The following is a 22,194-nucleotide window of genomic DNA, read 5'->3' on the forward strand; positions in this document are numbered from 1 at the left end:
AAAGGGTGGTGGAAGCAGATTCAATAATAACTTTCAAAAAGGAATTGGATAAAAACTTGAAGGGGAAAAATTTACAAGACTATGGGGACAGCGCAGGGGAGTGGGGACTAATTGGATAGCTCTTTCAAAGAGCTGGCACAGGCACAATGGGCCAAATGGCCTCCTTCAGTGCTGTACCTACTATGATACTATGATATATTGTGAACAGCTAAGACCCAAGCACTGATCCTTGTGGCACCCCACTAGTTACAGCCCGCCAACCCGAAAATGACCCGTTTATTCCTACTCTGTCCATTAACCAATCCTCAATCCGTGCTAATATAGTACCCCCAACCCCATGAGCCCTAATCTTGTGTAACAACCTCTTGTGTGGCACCTTATCGAATGCCTTTTGAAAATCCAAATATACATCCACTGGTTCCCCTTTATCTACCCTGCTAGTTACATCTTCAAAAATCTTTAATAGATTTGTCAAACACGATTTCCCTTTCATAAAACCATGTTGATTCTGTCTAATCATATTATGATTTTCTAAGTGCCCTGTTACTACATCCTTAATAATGGATTCCAGCATTTTCTCAACGACTGATGTCAGGCTAACTGGCCTGTAGTTCCCTGTTTTCTCTCTCCCTTTCTTGAATGGCGGGGTGACATTTGCTACCTTCCAATACACTGGGACCGTTCTAGAATCAAAGGAATTCTGGAAGATCACAACCAATGGACCCACAATCTCTGCTGCCACTTCTTTTGGAACTCTCGGATGTAGGCCATCAGGTCCAGGGGATTTATCGGCTTTTAATCCCATTAATTTCTCCAGTACTTTTTCTCTACTGATAATAATTACTTTAAATTCCTCCCTCTCATTAGTGAGGAACTGCTATTTCTGGTATGTTTTTTGTGTCTTCTACTGTGAAGACAGATACAAAATATTTGTTTAACGTCTCAGCCATTTCCTGATTCCCCGTTATAATTTCTCGTGTCTCAGCCTCGAGGGGACCCACGTTTACTTTCACTACTCTCTTTTTACATACTTTAGAAGCTCTTACAATCTGATTATATATTTTTTGCTGGTTTACTCTCATTCTATTTTCTCCCTTTTTATCAATGTTTTGGTCGTCCTTTGCTGATTTCTAAAACTCTCCCAATCCTCAGGCTTACTATTTTTTTTTGGAGGGGAGTGTGGGAGAGGAAGGAACGGGGAAGGGGAGTCTGGGAGAGGGAGGAACGGGGAAGGGGAGTCTGGGAGAGGGAGGAACGGGGAAGGGGAGTCTGGGAGAGGGAGGAACGGGGAAGGGGAGTCTGGGAGAGGGAGGAACGGGGAAGGGGAGTCTGGGAGAGGGAGGAACGGGGAAGGGGAGTCTGGGAGGGGGAGGAACGGGGAAGGGGAGTCTGGGAGAGGGAGGAACGGGGAAGGGGAGTCTGGGAGGGGGAGGAAGGGGAGTCTGGGAGAGGGAGGAACGGGGAAGGGGAGTCTGGGAGAGGAACGGGGAAGGGGAGTCTGGAGAGGAACGGGGAAGGGGAGTCTGGGAGAGGGAGGAACGGGGAAGGGGAGTCTGGAGAGGGAACGGGGAAGGGGAGTCTGGGAGGAGGGAGGAACGGGGAAGGGGAGTCTGGGAGAGTGAGGAACAGGGGAGGGGAGTCTGGGAGAGGGAGGAACGGGGGAAGGGGAGTCTGGGAGAGTGAGGAACGGGAGAGTGAGGAACGGGGAAGGGGAGTCTGGGAGAGGAGGAACGGGGAAGGGGAGTCTGAGAGAGGGGAGGAACGGGGAAGGGGAGTCTGAGAGAGGGAGGAACGGGGGAAGGGGAATCTGGGAGAGGGAGGAACGCGGAAAGGGAGTCTGGAGAGGGGAGGAACGGGGAAGGGGAGTCTGGGAGAGGGAGGGAACGGGGAAGGGGAGTCTGGGAGAGGGAGGAACGGGGAAAGGGGAGTCTGGGAGAGGGAGGAACGGGGAAGGGGAGTCTGGAGAGGGGAGGGAACGGGGAAGGGGAGTCTGGAGAGGGAGGAACGGGGAAGGGGAGTCTGGGAGAGGGAGGAACGGGGAAGGGGAGTCTGGGAGAGGGAGGAACGGGGAAGGGGAGTCTGGGAGAGGGAGGAACGGGGAAGGGGAGTCTGGGAGAGTGAGGAACGGGGAAGGGGAGTCTGGGAGGTGGAGGAACGGGGAAGGGGAGTCTGGGAGAGGGAGGAACGGGGAAGGGGAGTCTGGAGAGAGTGAGGAACGGGGAAGGGGAGTCTGGGAGAGTGAGGAACGGGGGAAGGGGAGAGTCTGGAGAGGGAGGAACGGGGAAGGGGAGTCTGGGAGAGGGAGGAACGGGGAAGGGGAGTCTGGGAGAGGAACGGGAAGGGGAGTCTGGGAGAGGGAGGAACGGGGAAGGGGAGTCTGGGAGAGGGAGGAACGGGAAGGGGAGTCTGGGAGAGGGGAGGAACGGGGAAGGGGAGTCTGGGAGAGGGAGGAAACGGGAAGGGGAAGTCTGGGAGAGGAACGGGGAAGGGGAGTCTGGAAGAGGGAGGAACGGGGAAGGATAAGTGTTAGGCTGGAAAGTAATATCTATCACTGTCTTGTTCCTCATTGTAAGTAAAGACACAACTGGAGAGATCTCGTCTGCGTGTTTGACCATTGGGTCCTGGAACTGCATCAACTTGTTTCACTGTCCACTGGCTTTTAGTGATTTTTGTGCTTGGACACCCCAAATCTCTTTGCTCCTCCACAGTTCACGAGTTTCTCACCCATTAGATTCTCCTAACTTAGTGTCGTCGAAAAGACCAGCTCGTCCATGCAAATCTGACCCACACCATGGTTGGCCGGAGCATCCTGACTAAACACTTCTTTCTGTCCCCACCCCACCCCCCCCACCTCACACCACCCCACCCCCCCACCCACCCCCCCACCTCACAACCCACCCCCACCACCCCACCCCCCCCCACCTCACACCCACCCCCCACCCCCCCCCCACCCCACCCCCCCCCCACCCCACCCCCCCACCTCACAACCCACCCCCCCCACCCCACCCCCCCCACCTCACAAACCCACCCCCCCCACCCCACCCCCCCACCTCACAACCCACCCCCCCCCACCCCACCCCCCCACCTCACAACCCACCCCCCCCCCCCCACCCCCCCCCCCCACTCACAACCCACCCCCCCCCACCCCAACCCCCACCACTTCACAACCCACCCCCCCACCCCACCCCCCCACCTCACAACCCACCCCCCCCACCCCACCCCCCCACCTCACAACCCACCCCCCCCCCCACCCCACCCCCCCCCACCTCACAACCCACCCCCCCCACCCCACCCACCCACCTCACAACCCACCCCCCCCACCCCACCCCCCCACCTCACAACCCACCCCCCCCCCACCCCACCCCCCCACCTCACAACCCCACCCCCCCCACCCCACCCCACCCCCCCACCTCACACCCCACCCCCCACCCCACCCCACCCCCACCTCACACCCCACCCCCCACCTCACACCCCACCCCCCCACTTCACAACCCACCCCCACCCCCCCCCACCCCCCCCACCTCACACCCCACCCCCCCCACCTCACACCCCACCCCCCCACCTCACACCCCACCCCCCCACCTCACACCCCACACCCCCACCTCACACCCACCCCCACCTCACACCCCACCCCCCACACCCACAACCCACACCCCACACCCCCACCTCACACCCCACCCTCCCACCTCACACCCCACCCCCCCACCCCACACCTCACCCCCCCACCCACCCCCCCACCTCACACCCCCCCACCCCCCTTCAGTGGCCCTATACGGTCCTTAATGGTCTTCTGACTCCTGACATAGCTGGAAAAGTTTTTGCTTTTACTACCACAATTAAGTATCAAATGCCTTCTGGAAGCCCATATAGATAACATTGATAGACACGACCCTGCCCACCATGTTAGTGACCTCCTCAAAAAATTCAACTAGATTAGTCAGACATGACCTCCCCAAATCCACACTGACTCTCTGATCAGCTCAGAGTCACCGTCTGCAGGAGGAAAAGGCAAGAAAGCCAAGGAAAAAACGGGCACCCAGAGAAGAGTGAATCGTTAGAGGAGGTCCTTTAACCCCTATCTAACCGGCAGAAACCGAGCGGGTGGGCAGTTAAAATGCTGCAGGTTCTTACCCACCAGAAAGCCCTTTGGATCGTGCTGTGCCCGGTTCTAACCGGAGCAGAGAACAAAGGGCCAGCGGGATCCCACATGACCAATCAATCAGACCTCGAGGGCATTTTAACTCAGGCCTGAGCAGGGAATCACTGCGACTTTCTCCCAGGCTGAAGAGACTCCGAGAGGTAAGTTTTTTACTTCCCTTTGTGGGGCCAGGATGAGGTTAGGCCTCCCCTGTCCTCTCCCTCCCCCCCCCCCCACCCCGACACCATTCCCTCAAGCGAGACCCTTCTGGAACCCTCTTCCCCACACCTACCTCCGTGCCGAGACCAGCAAGCGCTCCCCCGCCCAGTTAGAGCCCGATCTGGGCCGGAAGTGGGACAGTGAGATGGTGGGAATGAGGCTGGGAGGGGAGACTGAATCCCGCAGTCTCCACCAGTAACCCGCTGGAGTTAGAATCGACTCTGTAAAGTGATCGAGAATCAGCGTGGCAGAGCTGCTGTGTGCTGGAGTGTAATTTAATATACACTGTGTTTTAAAGCACAGGCTGCCAAAACAAATGGTTTATTTAAACAGGTGACTGGGATTTGGGCTGGGTAGGGAGGGATTTCTGAGTGAATTCCACACAAAATAACAGGTACACAAGCCCCATTCTGTTTCCAGTTCTTTTTTAAGTATGAGTGTGGAATTTAAAGCATATAATCTCATTTTATGTTCTTGAGTCTGACTGGAAAATCTACGGGTAAGTTTTCCATTTGTGCATTGCCACTGCACTCCAGTGGATGGACAATCACAGGCTGCATTCACTCAGTTTCCTGACACACTCCGAGCAGGCTAGGCCCCTCTCTGAGTACATGGAGGCGGAAAGTTTACTCTTTTGCTCCTGCAAATCTAGTCAGTGAAATCACTTTTGCCTCCTGTTAATCTAGTCAGTGAAATCACTGTCTGATGTATCACAAACCTGTCAGATTGCCCCTATAGAACGCACCATGGCAGAGTTAGTCCCCCTCAACTCTCACACTCGGCACTGTGGGATCAATGAAAATCTCAGCCTGTTTAGGATCATTTCCCTCAGAACCTCCTTATTTAACCATCTGGTCTTCACTTTACCACAAATCTGTTTTATCTTACAGACATCAAGTATCAAGGCACCTTTGTCCATTAGTATGGATTTAAATAAAAACTTGAATTTATAAAGCACCTTTAATATAGTAAAATATCCCAAAGCGCTTCACAGGAGCGATTATCAAATAAAATTTGGTTTTAAGGAACATCTTAAAGGAGGAGAGAGACGTAGGGAGACAGAGAGGTTTAGGGAGGGAATTCCAGAGCTTAGGGCCCAGGGAGCTGAAGGCCTAGATGGGTGAAGGAAGTGGGTGATGTGCAAGAGGCCAGAATTGGAGGAGTGTAGAGATCTCGGAGGGTTGTCGGGCTGGAGGAGGTTACAGAGATAGGGAGGGGTGAGGCCATGGAGGGATTTGAACACGAGGTTGAGAATTTTAAATTTGAGGCGTTGTTGGACCGGGAGCCAATGTAGGTCAGTGAGCACAGGGGTGATGGGAGAACGGGACTTGGTGCGAGTTAGGATACGGCAGCAGAGTTTTGGATGAGCTCAAGTTTATGGAGGGTGGGAGATGGGAGGCTGATCAGGAGAATCGTTTTCTTAGGTATTGCAGTTATTCTTACTTAACTGTATACCACAATATACCTTCCCAAATCCTCTCCTACTTGAAAATATAGCCCTCCTGAATCAGCAGCATTAATTTAGCTCACCCACTGAAATCTAACAATACAATGACTGCTATTGTACAGATTGCCCTTTACATAGAGCTCGAATATCTTCCTAGGATGACAGCTGAGTACTAAGCCTGTTAAATAGTCCCCTTTATTACTTTCCCTAACAGCCTGCTCCCGACGGGCCTGCTCCGGGCCTGCTCCGGGCGTGCTCCGGACGGGCCTGCTCCCGACGGACGTGCTGTGCAGGACATCTGATGCTTGGCAGCTGCTGTAATGGAAATAAGAAACTTTCCATTTTGACAGTTAATTAGTGCTCACAGAACCTGGATAATTGTATTTAGATCATTAAGTGTCAAGTTGTTTACTTATAAATGGACTGAGGCAGGACCCTTGCCTCCAGGTAACTCACAGACCTGTGTATCCCTGGGGCGTTCGAGTCTAATAAAGTTCAGTAATGAGGATTGATCCTGCATGCCCAGCAAGCAGATCATACCTGAAGGGGATGGAGGTCAGAGACCGAGCTATATAGGGCCTCCAGCTCCCGCAGAATCAGAGGGAGCCGTGTTACTCACAGTCCTTTGCTGTGCCATTGTGACAATTGGTCCATTTCTGCCACCTACCACACATTGACCTTCTATTGCTCGGAATGAGCAATTTTACCATTGTGCACTGCTCCAGCAGTAGGTATCACGGAATGTATACCCTATAGAGAAGAGACATTTATCACAATACAATGCAATGGATTCAAATCCAGGCCACAGAGATGAAACCCACAGCATTGCTCAGTGCCCAACCTTCTTATGTAACTACCTGGGACTATTGCAATTGTTTTGAATTTTATTTTTATGAAGTGTTTTCTCTTTTCCCGTTTCCTTGCCTTGGCTCCCTGCTTGAGGTGCAATCCCCTGGATGGAGGTGGGAGTGTGGTGGTTTGGGGAGAAGGCAGGAGGCAGTTATTCCTACTGCTGATTCCCAGCAACACAGGCTGGGAGGAGCTAACACTTCTCCCCCCTTTCAAACTCTTTACCACCCCAACAAAGAGATTTGGTCGGATTAGCAGTCGGATGTGTAAGCTTTAAAATAACGGACATTTCCCCAGCTGGCTGTAGTTTAGTGATGAGACGGCAGGAGATTGAATGAGTTGCAGCCTTCCTTCACCAGAATATCACATCACCTCACACAACAAACTCAGGCAATGAAATCCCCTCCTCCCAGCCTTCAATTTAACACCATTGATATTATGCATGTAAATAAGAACTGAAAGTGCTGTAAATGTACAGGAAGCCTATCAATGTCTGAAAGAGAACGGACAGGGGCCCGAGAAAGAGGCTCTCATTCTCTGGAAATGTTTACCGTTCTCTCTTACAGATGTTGACTGACTTGCTGTTTATTTGCAGTTTTTCTTTTTACCTAAATTCAAAATGATGAGAAAAGAAGCAATTACAATGAAATTCCAGAAAATTAAACTATGATAAAATTTAGTGTTGTTTAGAGCCACTTCAAGCAAAGCTGGAGTGAGCCTTGGCTCTGTGGCAGTTTCCCCACCTTGCAGTTAGAAGGTTATGGGTTCGAGCCCCACTGCAGGCAAGAGTTCCAGTCTCTGCATACTGGGGTAATCTTCCACAACTTGCATTTATACAGCACCTTTAGTGTAGTAAAATGGCCCAAGGTGCTTCACAGCAGTGTTATCAGACAAAAATTGGACAGGTGATCAAAAGCTTGGTCAAAGAGAGAGGTTTCAAAGAGTGTCTTACAGGAGGAGAAAGAGGGAGAGGTTTAGGGAGGGAATTCCAGACCTTAGGGCCTACACAGCTGAAGGAAGTGGGGGATGCAGAAGAGGTCAGAATTGGAGGAGTGCAGAGATCTCAGGGGGTTGTGGGGCTGGAGGAGGTTACAGAGATAAGGAGAGGCAAGGCCATGGAAAGATTTGAAAACAAGGATGAGATTTTTAAAATCGAGGTGTTCCTGGAACGGGAGCCAATGTAGGTCCGTGAGCACAGGGGTGATGGGTGAACAGGACTTGGTGCGAGTTAGGATACGGGCAGCAGAGTTTTGGATGAGCTCAAGTTTATGGAGGGTGGAAGATGGGAGGCCGGCCAGGAGAGCATTGGAATAGTCCAGTCTGGAGGTAACAAAGGCATGGGTGAGGGTTTCAGCAGCAGATGAGCTGAGGCAGGGGTGGAGATGGGCGATGTTACAGAGGTAGAGGTGGGCGGTCTTTGTGATGTAAGCAGGCAGTTTAAAAAATGTATTTTTCCCTTGTGCCTGATGGTAGTGGAATGATGATCCCCACACTACATCCAGGTGGTGCTCCTGGTAGGGCTGTGAGTCAGGGACACTGTGTTACAGAAACAGTGTGATCTGCTGGATTGGAATTAGTGAAGAAACGGGCTGCCTCGTGAGCCTCGAGGCCTGCAAGAGAAGACAAAACCTGCAAGAGAAGACAAACAGACTTGCCAATACTGGACCCAATTACAAAGCACACAGTTACATGATATATGGTTATCAAACCAGTGGTTGGCTCCTTTAGAAACAGATCTGTAATTAATAGTGTTTCAGTATAATTTATAATGATATATGATCTCTCTGTTAATTGGCAATGGCGGCAGAACAAAGCAGCACTGTAGGACATGGCTTCATGCCATATCCATCCCTTCATCGTCACTGGGCCAAAATCCTGGAACTCCCGACCTAACAGCACTGTGGGAGAACCGTCACCACACGGACTGCAGCGGTTCAAGAAGGCGGCTCACCACCACCTTCTCAAGGGACAACAGAGCAACTAGGGATGGGCAATAAATGCTGGTCTTGCCAGCAATGCCCACAACCCGAGAATGAATAATAATAAAAACTGCCCGTGATTCATGATTCCCTTCACACCGTCCTGGGGGAAAAGGGCCAATCAGAGGCCAGGCATCTCCTTACAGGCACGAGGGATAATTTCAAGGAGACTCATTATCGGGCATCTTGTGTGGCCAACTCGGGAGGTGCAGGTGGGCCCAGGACCCTGGCTGGCTGCACTGTGCAGAGAAAGGGGCAAATATCTTGAAATAGAACACTGAGTATCGGCTTCATCCCTTCGCTACACGTCGTGAGTAACCAAATACAGTCCATCGATTCGACTGCTAATGGTAATCAGTCCCAGCTACCCATTACTCTCTACACAATACCAATAGTCATGATGTGGAGATGCCGGTGATGGACTGGGGTTGACCAATAGAGCATGGTGTGCCCCTGTAACATGATCTGATTGAAAACCTGTTCTTGCTGCTGTTCATGTCACCTGCTGTAATTCAGTTCAGTGATTTGATTGAGAGAGTCTGCTGTCTCCGACACCCACCACCAGCAACACAAAGCTTGATGAAAATCTAATCCCCCCCAAACCACACACGATAGGCTCAATAGGGAACATTTTCCACTGGGTGTCCATGCAAATTTGGTGCATCAACAAAGGCAGGAAATCAGGCATCGTATTTACTGCCATTAATGGACACGAGGTACGTCAGACACGAGGTACGTCAGGCACGAGGGACGTCAGGCACGAGGGACGCCAGACACGAGGGACGTCAGGCACGAGGGACGTCAGACACGAGGAACGCCAGACACGAGGGACGCCAGGCACGAGGTACGTCAGACACGAGGTACGTCAGACACGAGGTACGTCAGACACGAGGGACGTCAGGCACGAGGAACGTCAGGCACGAGGTACGTCAGACACGAGGGACGTCAGACACGAGGAACGTCAGGCACGAGGGACGCCAGACACGAGGGACGTCAGGCACGATGGACGCCAGACACGAGGGACGTCAGACACGAGGAACGTCAGGCACGATGGACGCCAGACACGAGGGACGTCAGGCACGATGGACGCCAGACACGAGGGACGTCAGACACGAGGAACGTCAGGCACGAGGGACGCCAGACACGAGGGACGCCAGACACGAGGGACGTCAGGCACGATGGACGCCAGACACGAGGGACGCCAGGCACGAGGTACGTCAGACACGAGGTACGTCAGACACGAGGGACGTCAGGCACGAGGGACGCCAGGCACGAGGGACGTCAGGCACGAGGGACGTCAGACAGGAGGGACGCCAGGCACGAGGTACGTCAGACACGAGGGACGCCAGGCACGAGGGACGCCAGGCACGAGGTACGTCAGGCACGAGGGACGCCAGGCACGAGGCATGTCAGACACGAGGGACGCCAGACACGAGGGACGCCAGACACAAGGAACGTCAGACACAAGGAACGCCAGACACAAGGAACGCCAGACACAAGGAACGTCAGACACAAGGGACGCCAGACACAAGGAACGCCAGACACAAGGAACGTCAGACACAAGGGACGCCAGACACAAGGAACGCCAGACACAAGGGACGCCAGACACAAGGAACGCCAGACACAAGGAACGCCAGACACAAGGAACGCCAGACACAAGGAATGGCAGGTGCAAGGAACAACAGACGGCACAGTACAGCTGATTGCAGCCCTGGACCGCGCAAATTTTAAAGTCTCTTCAAACCCTCATCCTCTTCTTCAACTGTCCCGAGTCTGAACATGGTAATGGGAGTAGGCCGTTCAGCCCATCGAATGGGCAGGGTTACAATCGACGCCATAGCATTTACTACTGAGCCAAAGCTCAGCCATGCAGTGATGTTTAAAGTTTGTTTTTTTGTACACTTTCAAATAGTTATGTTAAGAATGTTTATGGGATCCTTGGCTTTATAAATAGAGGCATAGAGTACAAAAGCAAGGGAGTTATGATGAATCTCTGTGAAACACTGGTTAGGCCTCAGCTGAAGTATAGGGGTCGATTTTCGGATGGCCGAGCGGGGGCGGGGGGGCGGGGGGTGGTGGGGGGGCTCGTAAAATCGGGGAATCCCGGAGTGGGTCTGGAGCCCGGCTCCAACCCGCCCACTTCCGGGTTCCCCAGCGACGTGTTTGGGTGGGTGCACAGCCCCGCGTGCGGGACTCCCACCGGCAATTAAAGCCGGCGGGATGACAATTTACATACTTATTTAGATAGTTGAAGCCTTGACAGACCTCATTGACAGGAGATTTTGGCGGGGGTGCAATTTTCATGGATCCTCAGCGTGTTTCCCGTGCTGTGGGAAACACTCCCTGTTGGAGCAGACGTGTTTCAGCCAACAGCCAGTGGGAGATGCAAAGGATTATTTGACAGTTGGGGGGAAAACCTCATTTATTGCAGCAGGGCACTCTGTCACTTCAGACAAAGTTTTGGCTGCAACACCTGTGTCTTTCCACTCAAAATTATTAATTTATACCCTAAACTCTGCTGTGCAAACACATTTACCTTCTTTGCGGACCCCCTCAAACTCTCACTGTCAGGATGGGGGGGCGCCATGGCTGCATTCATCACTTCATCCGAGGACGAGCAACATCACCAACATCACCAGCCTCGCCAGGCACGCCGTCCACCTCCGCCACGTGGAGCTCCACAACACAGTGCTGCACCACAGGCACCTGCACAACAGCACGGAGGGCAATAACAGAGTGAGCGACATCGCAGGAGGCACTACCCTCGCCACAGGATCTACAGACCGAGGCTCAGCTTCCTGGACCTCTCTGAGGAGCAGTGCGTACAGAGGCTCAGAGTCAGTCGCCAGGTAGTCGCAGACATCTGCAGCCTCCTTCATGCCGAGTTGCTCCCGGCTGAGCCCGAGCAGCATCTCCTTACCTGTCGCTGTCAAAGTCACCACTGCCCTCAACTTCTTCGCCTTCAGATCCTTCCAGGGTGCCACCGGGGACATCGCCGGGTCTCTTAGTCGTCCGCACACAAGTGCATAAGGCAGGTCACCGACGGCTTGTTTCGCAGGGCCTCGCACTACATCAACTTCCCCATGGACGACCTCGCCAGATGGAGAGGGCAGTGGGATTCCACGCTGTGGCTGGCTTCCCACGGGTGCAGGGTGTAATCAGTTGCACCCATATAGCAATACGAGCACCTCCACACGAGCCAGGACTGTTCATCAACAGGAAGGGCTATCACTCCATCAACACTCAGCTCATCTGTGACCACCGCAAGAGATACCCTGGCAGCTGCCATGATTCCTTCATCCTCCGGGAGTCCAACATCCCGCCCCTCTTCCACGCACCCAACATCTGCAAGGACTGGCTCCTCGGGGACGAGGGACACCCCCTGCACACGTGACTCAGGACATCTCTGAGGAACCCCACCACCGAGCAACAGCGTCGATATAATGACAGCCACATCGCGACCAGGTCTACAACTGAGCATGTTATAGGGCTGCTCAAGATGCGCTTCAGGTGCCTTGATCATTCTGGGGGAACATTTCAATACGCACCAGGCAGAGTGGGACGCATTATAGTCGTGTGTGGCACAACAGAGAGGGGAGCTGCTTGAGGAGGAGTTGGGGGTAATATTCTGGCATGGGTGGAGGAAGTAGAGAGTTGGGATAAATGGTTCATTCTCGGACTGGCAACCAGTAGCCAGTGGTGTTCCGCAGGGGTCGGTGCTGGGTCCCCAACTCTTTACAATCTATATTAACGATTTGGAGGAGGGGACCGAGTGTAACGTATCAAAGTTAGCAGATGATACAAAGATGGGAGGGAAAGTAGAGAGTGAGGAGGACATAAAAAACCTACAAGGGGATATTGACAGGCTGGGTGAGTGGGCGGAGATTTGGCAGATGCAATACAATATTGGAAAATGTGAGGTTATGCACTTTGGCAGGAAAAATCAGAGAGCAAGTTATTATCTTAATGGCGAGAAACTGGAAAGTACTGCAGTACAAAGGGATCTGGGGGTCCTTGTGCAAGAAAATCAAAAAGTTAGTATGCAGGTGCAGCAGGTGATCAAGAAGGCCAACAGAATGTTGGCTTTTATTGCTAGGGGGATAGAATATAAAAACAGGGAGGTATTGCTGCAGTTATATAAGGTATTGGTGAGACCGCACCTGGAATACTGCATACAGTTTTGGTGTCCATACTTAAGAAAAGACATACTTGCCCTCGAGGCAGTACAAAGAAGGTTCACGCGGTTAATCCCGGGGATGAGGGGGCGGACATATGAGGAGAGGTTGTGTGGATTGGGACTCTACTCATTGGAGTTCAGAAGAATGAGAGGCGATCTTATTGAAACATATAAGATTGTGAAGGGGCTTGATCGGGTGGACGCGGTAAGGATGTTCCCAAGGATGGGTGAAACTAGAACTAGGGGGCATAATCTTAGAATAAGGGGCTGCTCTTTCAAAACTGAGATAAGGAGAAACTTCTTCACTCAGAGGGTGGTAGGTCTGTGGAATTTGCTGCCCCAGGAAGCTGTGGAAGCTACATCATTAGATAAATTTAAAACAGAAATAGACAGTTTCCTAGAAGTGAAGGGAATTAGGGGTTACGGGGAGCGGGCAGGAAATTGGACATGAATTTAGATTTGAGGTTAGGATCAGATCAGCCATGATCTTATTGAATGGCGGAGCAGGCTCGAGGGGCCGATTGGCCTACTCCTGCTCCTATTTCTTATGTTCTTATGTCCCATCCACATCTGCCACCCACATTGAGGAGTAGGAGAAAGAGGAGGCAGAGGAGGAGGAGGATGAGGAGGAGGCGGAGGAGGAGCAGGAGCAACCCATGGGCAGAGCAGCGGCTCACCTGGCTGCTCGTGAGGCCAGGGAGTCACTGATATGTGAACGGTTCTCCTAACATCAGACAGTGTGAAGAGTCCAGTCCTCACCACCTGGACAGAGGAGCGGCCACACCTGCTCCCCCCACCCCCCTGCACAGAACAGTTCTGCAACTACACATACACCCACTGTAGGGTGACCCAATGGGTGGCATCAAGTGACGGCGTTCATGGTGAACCTCATGAAAGGGATTTATTGCACAAGACAGTCAAGAATGGCCAAGACGTGGCAGAAGTGGTGATAATAATAATATTTATTGTGAGTGGAAAACAAAAGAAGTATAAATAAAAAGCATGACCAACTGTCAAACACTCTTGTGCATCCCCTTCGTGCTCACAAAACCTTCGCCTTTCGCTTCCGATTACTTCTACGTGGTGCATCCCCTGTGGCTGCAGTAGAGGTAGTGGCAGGTTGCTCTTGTTCATGCCCTGACCGATTAGATGCTTTGGGCCGATGCCCTCTGGGTTTTAGTGCCCGTGAGGGCCCCTCCAAAGGCTGCTCCACCTGCACCTGTGGAGGGGCAGACTCGGCCACCTGGAGTGGAGACATCATTGTGGGTACTGGTTGAGAGGGGGGCAACGGGTGAGATGTGGGGGCGCTTTGAGTGGGGTCCCCACTTCCATGTCCCCTTTCACCATCATCCCTCTCCTGGGCCAGGCCCACATTACTCCTACCACCCTGCTGGACGACAGTTTGGAGGCCAGTGCTAGAGTATCTGCCTGCCTGGATGAGGCGGCAGAAAGTTGCTCACCCTGAGTCCAAACGGCCGCTGTCAGGGCCTCAATGGCCTCATTGTTGAGCCGTGCTTGAGGCTCGATGGAGGCTAGCCTTCCCTCCATCGCAGACATTCCCGCACTTACCCGCAACACTATCTCAGAGATTCCCTCCTGTACCTGTGCCACCATTCCACTCATGCATGAGTTGGACTCCTCCATCCTCTGCGCAATTGTGGAGAGTGCACGTGGCACCTGTTCCAGCACCTCGCAATTGTGCTGCTGCCCCTCGATCATTCTTCTTTTCATGGATGGCCCCCAGGGTTCAGCACCTGTGTCCAGCTGAGCAGAGCCTGGAGAAGAGTGCTCCCACCGACGCAGACTCTCCACAGCTGCCCCTACCACCAGTGTATGTTCGTGCTCACGTGTGTGTGGTGACTCACCATGTACAACCCCAACTAACCCACCGAGGTGGGTGTATCTGCGCTGGTGGATGGCTCGCTCAGATGTGAAGGTGCCCACTCAGAGGCCGCAGGTCCTCTGAGGAATCGCCCTCCACCGTCACGGCAATCGCTGAAGGCCCTGTAAGAGAACAAAAGGCAATATTAAGCATGATGACAGATGTTGAGGAGCTGAAGATGGCAAGGCATGTTAACATCAATTGATATTGTGAGTGCTGAATGTTAAAGTTCTGTTTGTTGGGTGCCAGTCTCGGCGTCCCTGACGGACAAGCACTCAAGGGTTCGGCTCAATTCAAGAGCCTCCTGCTCCGCGTCCGTGAGGACCACCTGATGTTGCGGCCCCCCTCCGGTCCTCGCTCTCTCCCGTGCATTCTGGGCTCTCTTCTCCTATAAGGGGAGAAAGTAGAGAGGCGTGAGTGAGTGATGGTGACGTGGCCAACCGCTGAATGCATTGGTTTGGGTGAGGCTGACCGTGAAAGAGATGCATCAGAGGGTGAGTATGAGACAGAGCCATGACATTGTATGAGGATTGGGTCGAGTGGTAGGGGTGGGGTGAGTACTGGGGAGGTGAGGAAGTGCAGGTAAGTTGAGGATGAGGTTTGAGTGGGTGTGAGTTGTGCTGGCAGTGCAGAATGAGTTGTGGGGTGGGGGCGGTGATGTGGAAGACGGAGTGTAGGGGAATGAGTAAGTGTACTCACTTTGACTGACCTGGTTAGGTCATTGAAGCGCTTCCTGCACTGGATCCAGGTGCGGGAGATGTTGCTGCTGCTGGTGACCTCCTCTACCACCTCGAGCCAGGTCTTCTTGGTGGCAGAGGGAGGCCACATCCTCCCATCCACCGGGTAGAAGATCTCCCTCCTCCTCCTCACCCCATCCAGTAGGACCTGGAGTGAGGCATCGGTAAATCTGGGGGCAGCCTTTCCCCGGGCTGCTCCATGCTGCTGTTTTGGTTGTTTGCTGCAGGAGCAGGCATTGGAGGACTGCCCCTTTAAATAGGGCTCCTCCAGCTGACAGCCTGTGATGCGGGAAACCCGGAAGCCACGGTGAGTGGCTTCAATTTACTCGCAATTGCGTGGGGAACCCACCGATTTCACTGGGCGGGTTACCCACGCGCCTAGTCGACCCCCGCTGCCAACCCGCCTCCCTGGTAATATCAGGGCCAATGTGTTCAATTCTAGGCACCACACTTTAGGAAGGATGTGAAGGCCTTAGAGAGGGTGCAGAGGAGATTTACTAGAATGGTGCCAGGGATGAGGGACTTCAGTTATGTGGAGAGACTGGAGAAGCTGGGATTGTTCTCCTTGGAGCAGTGAAGGTTAAGAGGAGATTTAGTAGAGGTGTTCAAAATCATGAACGGTTTTGATAGAGTAAATAAGGAGAAACTGTTTCCAGTGGCAGAAGGGTCGGTAACCAGAGGACACAGATTTAAGGTAATTGGCAAAAATGCCAGGGAGGAGATGAGGAGAATTTTTTTTACGCAGTGAGTTGTGATGATCTGGAATGCGCTGCCTGAAAGGGCGGTGGAAGCAGATTCAATAATAACTTTCAAAAGGGAATTGGATAAATACTTGAACGGAAAAATTCGTGGGGCTGTGGGGAAAGAGCAGGGGAGTGTGACTAATTGGATAACTCTTTCAAAGAGCCGGCACAGGCACGGTGGGCCGAATGGCCTCCTTCTCTGCTGTATCATTCTATGATTCTATAATATTCATTTTTTCCGATATTTTTTCGACACATTTTGATGATTTCTTTGCCCCCCACCCCACCTTGGTCACATCACTCTCCAAGCAGATGCGGGTAGGCAAACAGAATTGCAGGTTTTTATCATGATCAGTGTGTAAATGACCACGAGGAGAGACGGAGACTGAGCCTGGGGTGACTGTCGTGTGAGGAGGGAGCTGGGCCTCAGTCCTGACTGACCATCCAGGCCCAAACTCAGCATTCGGAGGAGTGAGTCCATGAGCTGTGATACGGGAACCTTCCCCGGAAAATCGTGTACCTCCTGCACACAAATCCGCTTCTAAGAAAATGAGGGAGGATCACAGAGAAGTTGTTCTGTACCTGACACGGGACTGTAGTGGGAAGGGGAGCAAATGTTTCCAGGGTGAAGACACATCAGCACACATCACCTCGAGCCATGAAACCTGGCTCAGTATGTGTTTAATCCCAGAATGACTCATTCTCTCATTCCTCACCTCCACATCTCCCATTGCCAAAACAAACAGAACTTCCATTTCAATTTGGGGCTACTCGACCCAGCTTTGCTTGATTTTTATCTTAATTCTTGTTATTCTTTCTCTGTCCTTTTCTATCATCGGAAAACCCTCAGCCCAGACTCCCTTTTGTCTGGCTCTTTCATCGAAGATTGCAAGAAGCCCGAAGCACAGATAATGAAAAAGAAACAAGCCCCCTGTGTCACTATATCTCTGAGACTAACACACTTAAAACTATTTGCAAATATTTGATCTCATCTCAATTACTTTAAAAACAACAGTGTGTCCTCATGATGTTGTTCCAGCTGTTTAACCCTTAACTCACAGGAGAAATGAGAAGTTGCAATAATTACTTAAGCAGTTCGAAACAGGAGGGATGTATCTAGGTCACACTGGTTGGCTCCATTAGTATGACCTGCCTGTAGGACTTGTGTGTCATTCAGTTCTACTCACTCGTGTGATGAATGGTTTTTAGAAGCTTTCTGACCCGTGTTCTCTGTAATTTGTGTTGCATGATGAGCCTGCTCATACAGTTCATCTTTTCAACATTAGTTACCCTAAACCACTGTTGTACAGGATGAGGCCTGATCTGTTCAACTGAATTGTTTTATTTGAGATGGGTAGGGTAGAGTAGTGGTTATATCAGTAATCTGGAGGCTTGGACTAATAATCCAGGGAATGTGAGTTCAAATCCCACCATGGTAGTTTGACAATTCAAATTTGTTTTTTTTTTAAATCTGGAAATAAAAAGCTGGTCTCAGTAAAAGTGACCATGAAACTGTCGGACTGTCGTAAAAACCCAACCAGTTCACAAATGCCCTTTAAGGAAGGGAACCTGCCATCCTTACCCGGTCAGCTTATACTCCCGCTTTTAAGGAACCGAGCAAGCCATTTAGTTGCAGCAAAATGCTACCAGCCGCTCAAGGCCTGCCACCATCTTCTCAGGACAACTAGGGATGGGCAATAAATGCCAGTCGCGCCAATATCGCCCACATACCTGGAATGGAAAGAAAATACATTGAGCATCTTAATTACAGAATGAACAAGATGTGTTAATTATTTCTTATGAGGGGGGAAATTTTCTCCATTTCCTGTCATTAAGAAGAACCCTGTTGCTGTGAGGTTCCATTACAGGCATTAAGGCACAGAAAGAGCCAATTATGCCCTCTAAGTGTCATTCTAGCTCAGTGGCAGCACTCTCTCCTCTGAGTCAGAAAGTTATGGGTTCAAATCCCACTCCAGAGACTTGAGCACATAATCTGGGCTGAACCTCCAGTGCAGTACTGAGGGAGTGCTGCACTGTCAGAGGTGCTGTCTGACAGGTGACACATTAGACCTCCCTGGTGCTAGGGTCAAGGATGTCACGGAGCGGCTGCAGGGCATTTTGCAGGGGGAGGGTGAACAGCCAGTGGTCGTGGTCCATATCGGTACCAATGACATAGGTCAAAAAAGGGATGAGATCCTGCAAGGTGAATTTAAGGAGTTAGGAGATAAATTAAAAAGCAGGACTTCAAAGGTAGTGATCTCAGGATTACTACCGGTGCCACGTGCTAGTGAGTATAGGAACAGGAGAATAGACAGGATGAATGCGTGGCTGCAGGGATGGTGTAGGAGGGAGGGATTTAGATTCCTGAGACATTGGGACCGGTTCTGGGGAAGGTGGGACCTGGACAAGCCGGACGGGTTACACCCGAGCAGGACCGGGACCAATGTCCTCGCGGGGGTGTTTGCTAGTGCTGTTGGGGAAGGTTTAAACGAGAGTGGAGGGGGATGGGAACCTGAGTGGGGAGTCAGAAGGGAGTAAAGTTGAGAGCAGCAAGAGAGGGGAAGACCCAGGGGAAATTTACAATACAAATAGTACAAACAGTTGTTCAAGAACAAGTGAAAGGGAAAAGCATAGAGCAGCAGAAAGAAAGTGTACTTGAGGCACTACAGATAAAGTGAAAACTAGAAGGTGTAAGGTGATTAACCCAGCATCAAAGCTGAAGGTCAGGCTAGGGTGTGTGGCCCAACTAAGAGTTCTATATACAAATGCAAGGAGTATAAGGAATAAATTAAATGAACTAGAGGCACAAATTCAAATTGGAGGGTATGACATGATAGCTATCACTGAGACTTGGCTGCAGGATGGTCAGGATTGGGAACTAAATATACCAGGTTATAAGGTCTACAGGAGAGATAGGGAAAATGGAAGAGGGGGAGGAGTAGCCTTAGTGATTAGAGATGAAATCACTTCAATGATAAAGGGGGATATAACGAGAGGTAAGCAGCCAACAGAGACCTTATGGGTTGAATTGAGAAATAGGAAAGGATCTAAGACTATAGTGGGAGTTGTATGTAGGACCCCTGGCAGCAGCTCTGAAGTGCTAGATTGTATAAATACAGAGATTAGACAAGCGTGTAAGAAAGGCATAGTGGTCTCAATGGGGGACTTTAACCTTCACATAGATTGGGACAAGCAGACTAGCAACTGTCAGAAAGGTAGTGAATTTCTTGAGTGTGTTCGGGATAGTTTTCTACAGCAGTGTGTCCGAGAGGCAACAAGTGGGCAAGCCATACTAGATTTAGTAATGAGTAATGAACCAGATTTAGTTAACAGCTTAACTGTACGCGAACATCTATCCAATAGTGATCATAACATGATGAGTTCATGGTAGTGTTTGAAAGGGAAAAAAGTGAATCAGCTGCTAAGATTCTAGACTTGGGTAAGGCCGACTTCAATGGGATGAGACAGAGACTGTCCACAGTAAACTGGGCAAATCTGTTAATGGGTAAAATGACTGATGATCAGTGGGAAATGTTTAAAGAAACATTTAACGTGATACAGAATCGGTTTATACCCCTGAGGGGCAAGAACTCTACTTGCCAAAAAAACAGCCATGGACAACTAAAGAGGTAAGAATCATAGAAGTTTACAACATGGAAACAGGCCCTTCGGCCCAACATGTCCATGTCGCCCAGTTTATACCACAAAGCTAGTCTCAATTGCCTGCACTTGGCCCATATCCCTCTATACCCATCTTACCCATGTAACTGTCCAAATGCTTTTTAAGAGACAAAATTGTACCCGCCTCTACTACTGCCTCTGGCAGCTCGTTCCAGACACTCACCACCCTTTGAGTGATAAAATTGCCCCTCTGGACCCTTTTGTATCTCTCCCCTCTCACCTTAAATCTATGTCCCCTCGTTATAGACTCCCCTATCTTTGGGAAAAGATTTTGACTATCTACCTTATCTATGCCCCTCATTATTTTATAGACTTCTATAAGATCACCCCTAAACCTCCTACTCTCCAGGGAAAAAAGTCTCAGTCTATCCAACCTCTCCCTATAAGTTAAACCATCAAGTCCCGGTAGCATCCTAGTAAATCTTTTCTGCACTCTTTCTAGTTTAATAATATCCTTTCTACAGTAGGGTGATCAGAACTGTACACAGTATTCCAAGTGTGGCCTTACTAATGTCTTGCACAACTTCAACAAGACATCCCAACTCCTGTATTCAATGTTCTGACCAATGAAACCAAGCATGCCGAATGCCTTCTTCACCACCCTATCCACCTGTGACTCAACTTTCAAGGAGCTATGAACCTGTACTCCTAGATCTTTTTGTTCTATAACTCTCCCCAACGCCCTACCATTAACGGAGTAGGTCCTGGTCTGATTCGATCTACCAAAATGCATCATCTCACATTTATCTAAATTAAACTCCATCTGCCATTCATCGGCCCACTGGCCCAATTTATCAAGATCCCGTTGCAATCCTAGATAATCTTCTTCACTGTCCACAATGCCACCAATCTTGGTGTCATCTGCAAACTTACTAACCATGCCTCCTAAATTCTCATCCAAATCATTGACATAAATAACAAATAACAGCAGACCCAGCACCGATCCCTGAGGCACACCGCTGGTCACAGGCCTCCAGTCTGAAAAACAACCCTCTACAACCACCCTCTGTGTTCTATCGTCAAGCCAATTTTGTATCCAATTGGCTACCTCACCTTGGATCCCATGAGATTTAACCTTACGTAACAACCTACCATGCGGTACCTTGTCAAAGGCTTTGCTAAAGTCCATGTAGACCACGTCTACTGCACAGCCCTCATCTATCTTCTTGGTTACCCCTTCAAAAAACTCAATCAAATTCGTGAGACATGATTTTCCTCTCACAAAACCATGCTGAATGTTCCTAATCAGTCCCTGCCTCTCCAAATGCCTGTCGATCCTGTCTCTCAGAATATAAGGCATAAGGAAAGGGCATACACAAAGGCAAAAAATGGCACAGATCCTGGAGAATGGGAAAGATACAAAGATTAACAAAGGGTCACAAAACAGATAGTAAGGGCTACAAAAAGAGAGTATGAAAAGAAACTTGCAAGGGATATCAAAACCAATACGAAGAACTTTTATCGTTATATTAGGAAAGAGAGGGTGGTCAGGAGCAGTGTTGGCCCCTTAAAAACTGAAAGTGGGGATATTGTCATTGACAATGGGGAAATGGCAGACATGTTGAACAATTACTTTGCGTCAGTATTTACAGTAGAAAAAGAGGATAGCATGCCGGAAATCCCAAGAAAACTAATATTGAATCGGGGACAGGGACTCAATAAAATTAACATAAGTAAAGCAACAGTAATGAAGAAAATAATAGCACTAAAGAGTGACAAATCCCCAGGAACAGATGGTTTCCATCCCAGGGTTTTAAAGGAAGTAGGTGAGCACATTGCAGATGCCCTAACTATAATCTTTCAAAGTTCTCTAGATTCAGGAACTGTCCCTCTGGATTGGAAAATTGCATATGTCACTCCGCTTTTTAAGAAAGGAAAGAGAGGGAAACCAGGGAATTATAGACCAGTTAGCCTAACATCTGTTGTGGGGAAAATGCTGGAGTCTATAATTAAGGATAGGGTGACTGAACACCTTGAGAATTTTCAGTTAATCAGAGAGAGCCAGCATGGATTTGTGAAAGGTAGGTCGTGCCTGACAAACCTGATTGAATTTTTTGAAGAGGTGACTAAAGTACTGGACAGGGGAATGTCAATGGATGTTATTTATATGGACTTCCAGAAGGCATTTGATAGGGTCTCACATAAGAGACTGTTAGCTAAGATAGAAGCCCATGGAATCGAGGGAAAAGTACGGACTTGGTTAGGAAGTTGGCTGAGCGAAAGGCGACAGAGAGTAGGGATAATGGGAAGGTACTCACATTGGCAGGATGTGACTAGTGGAGTCCCACAGGGTCTTAGGGCCTCAATTATTCACAATATTTATTAACGATTTAGATGAAGGC

The sequence above is a fragment of the Heptranchias perlo genome, chromosome 25 (assembly GCF_035084215.1).
Source record: "Heptranchias perlo isolate sHepPer1 chromosome 25, sHepPer1.hap1, whole genome shotgun sequence".
NCBI lineage: Eukaryota > Metazoa > Chordata > Chondrichthyes > Hexanchiformes > Hexanchidae > Heptranchias > Heptranchias perlo.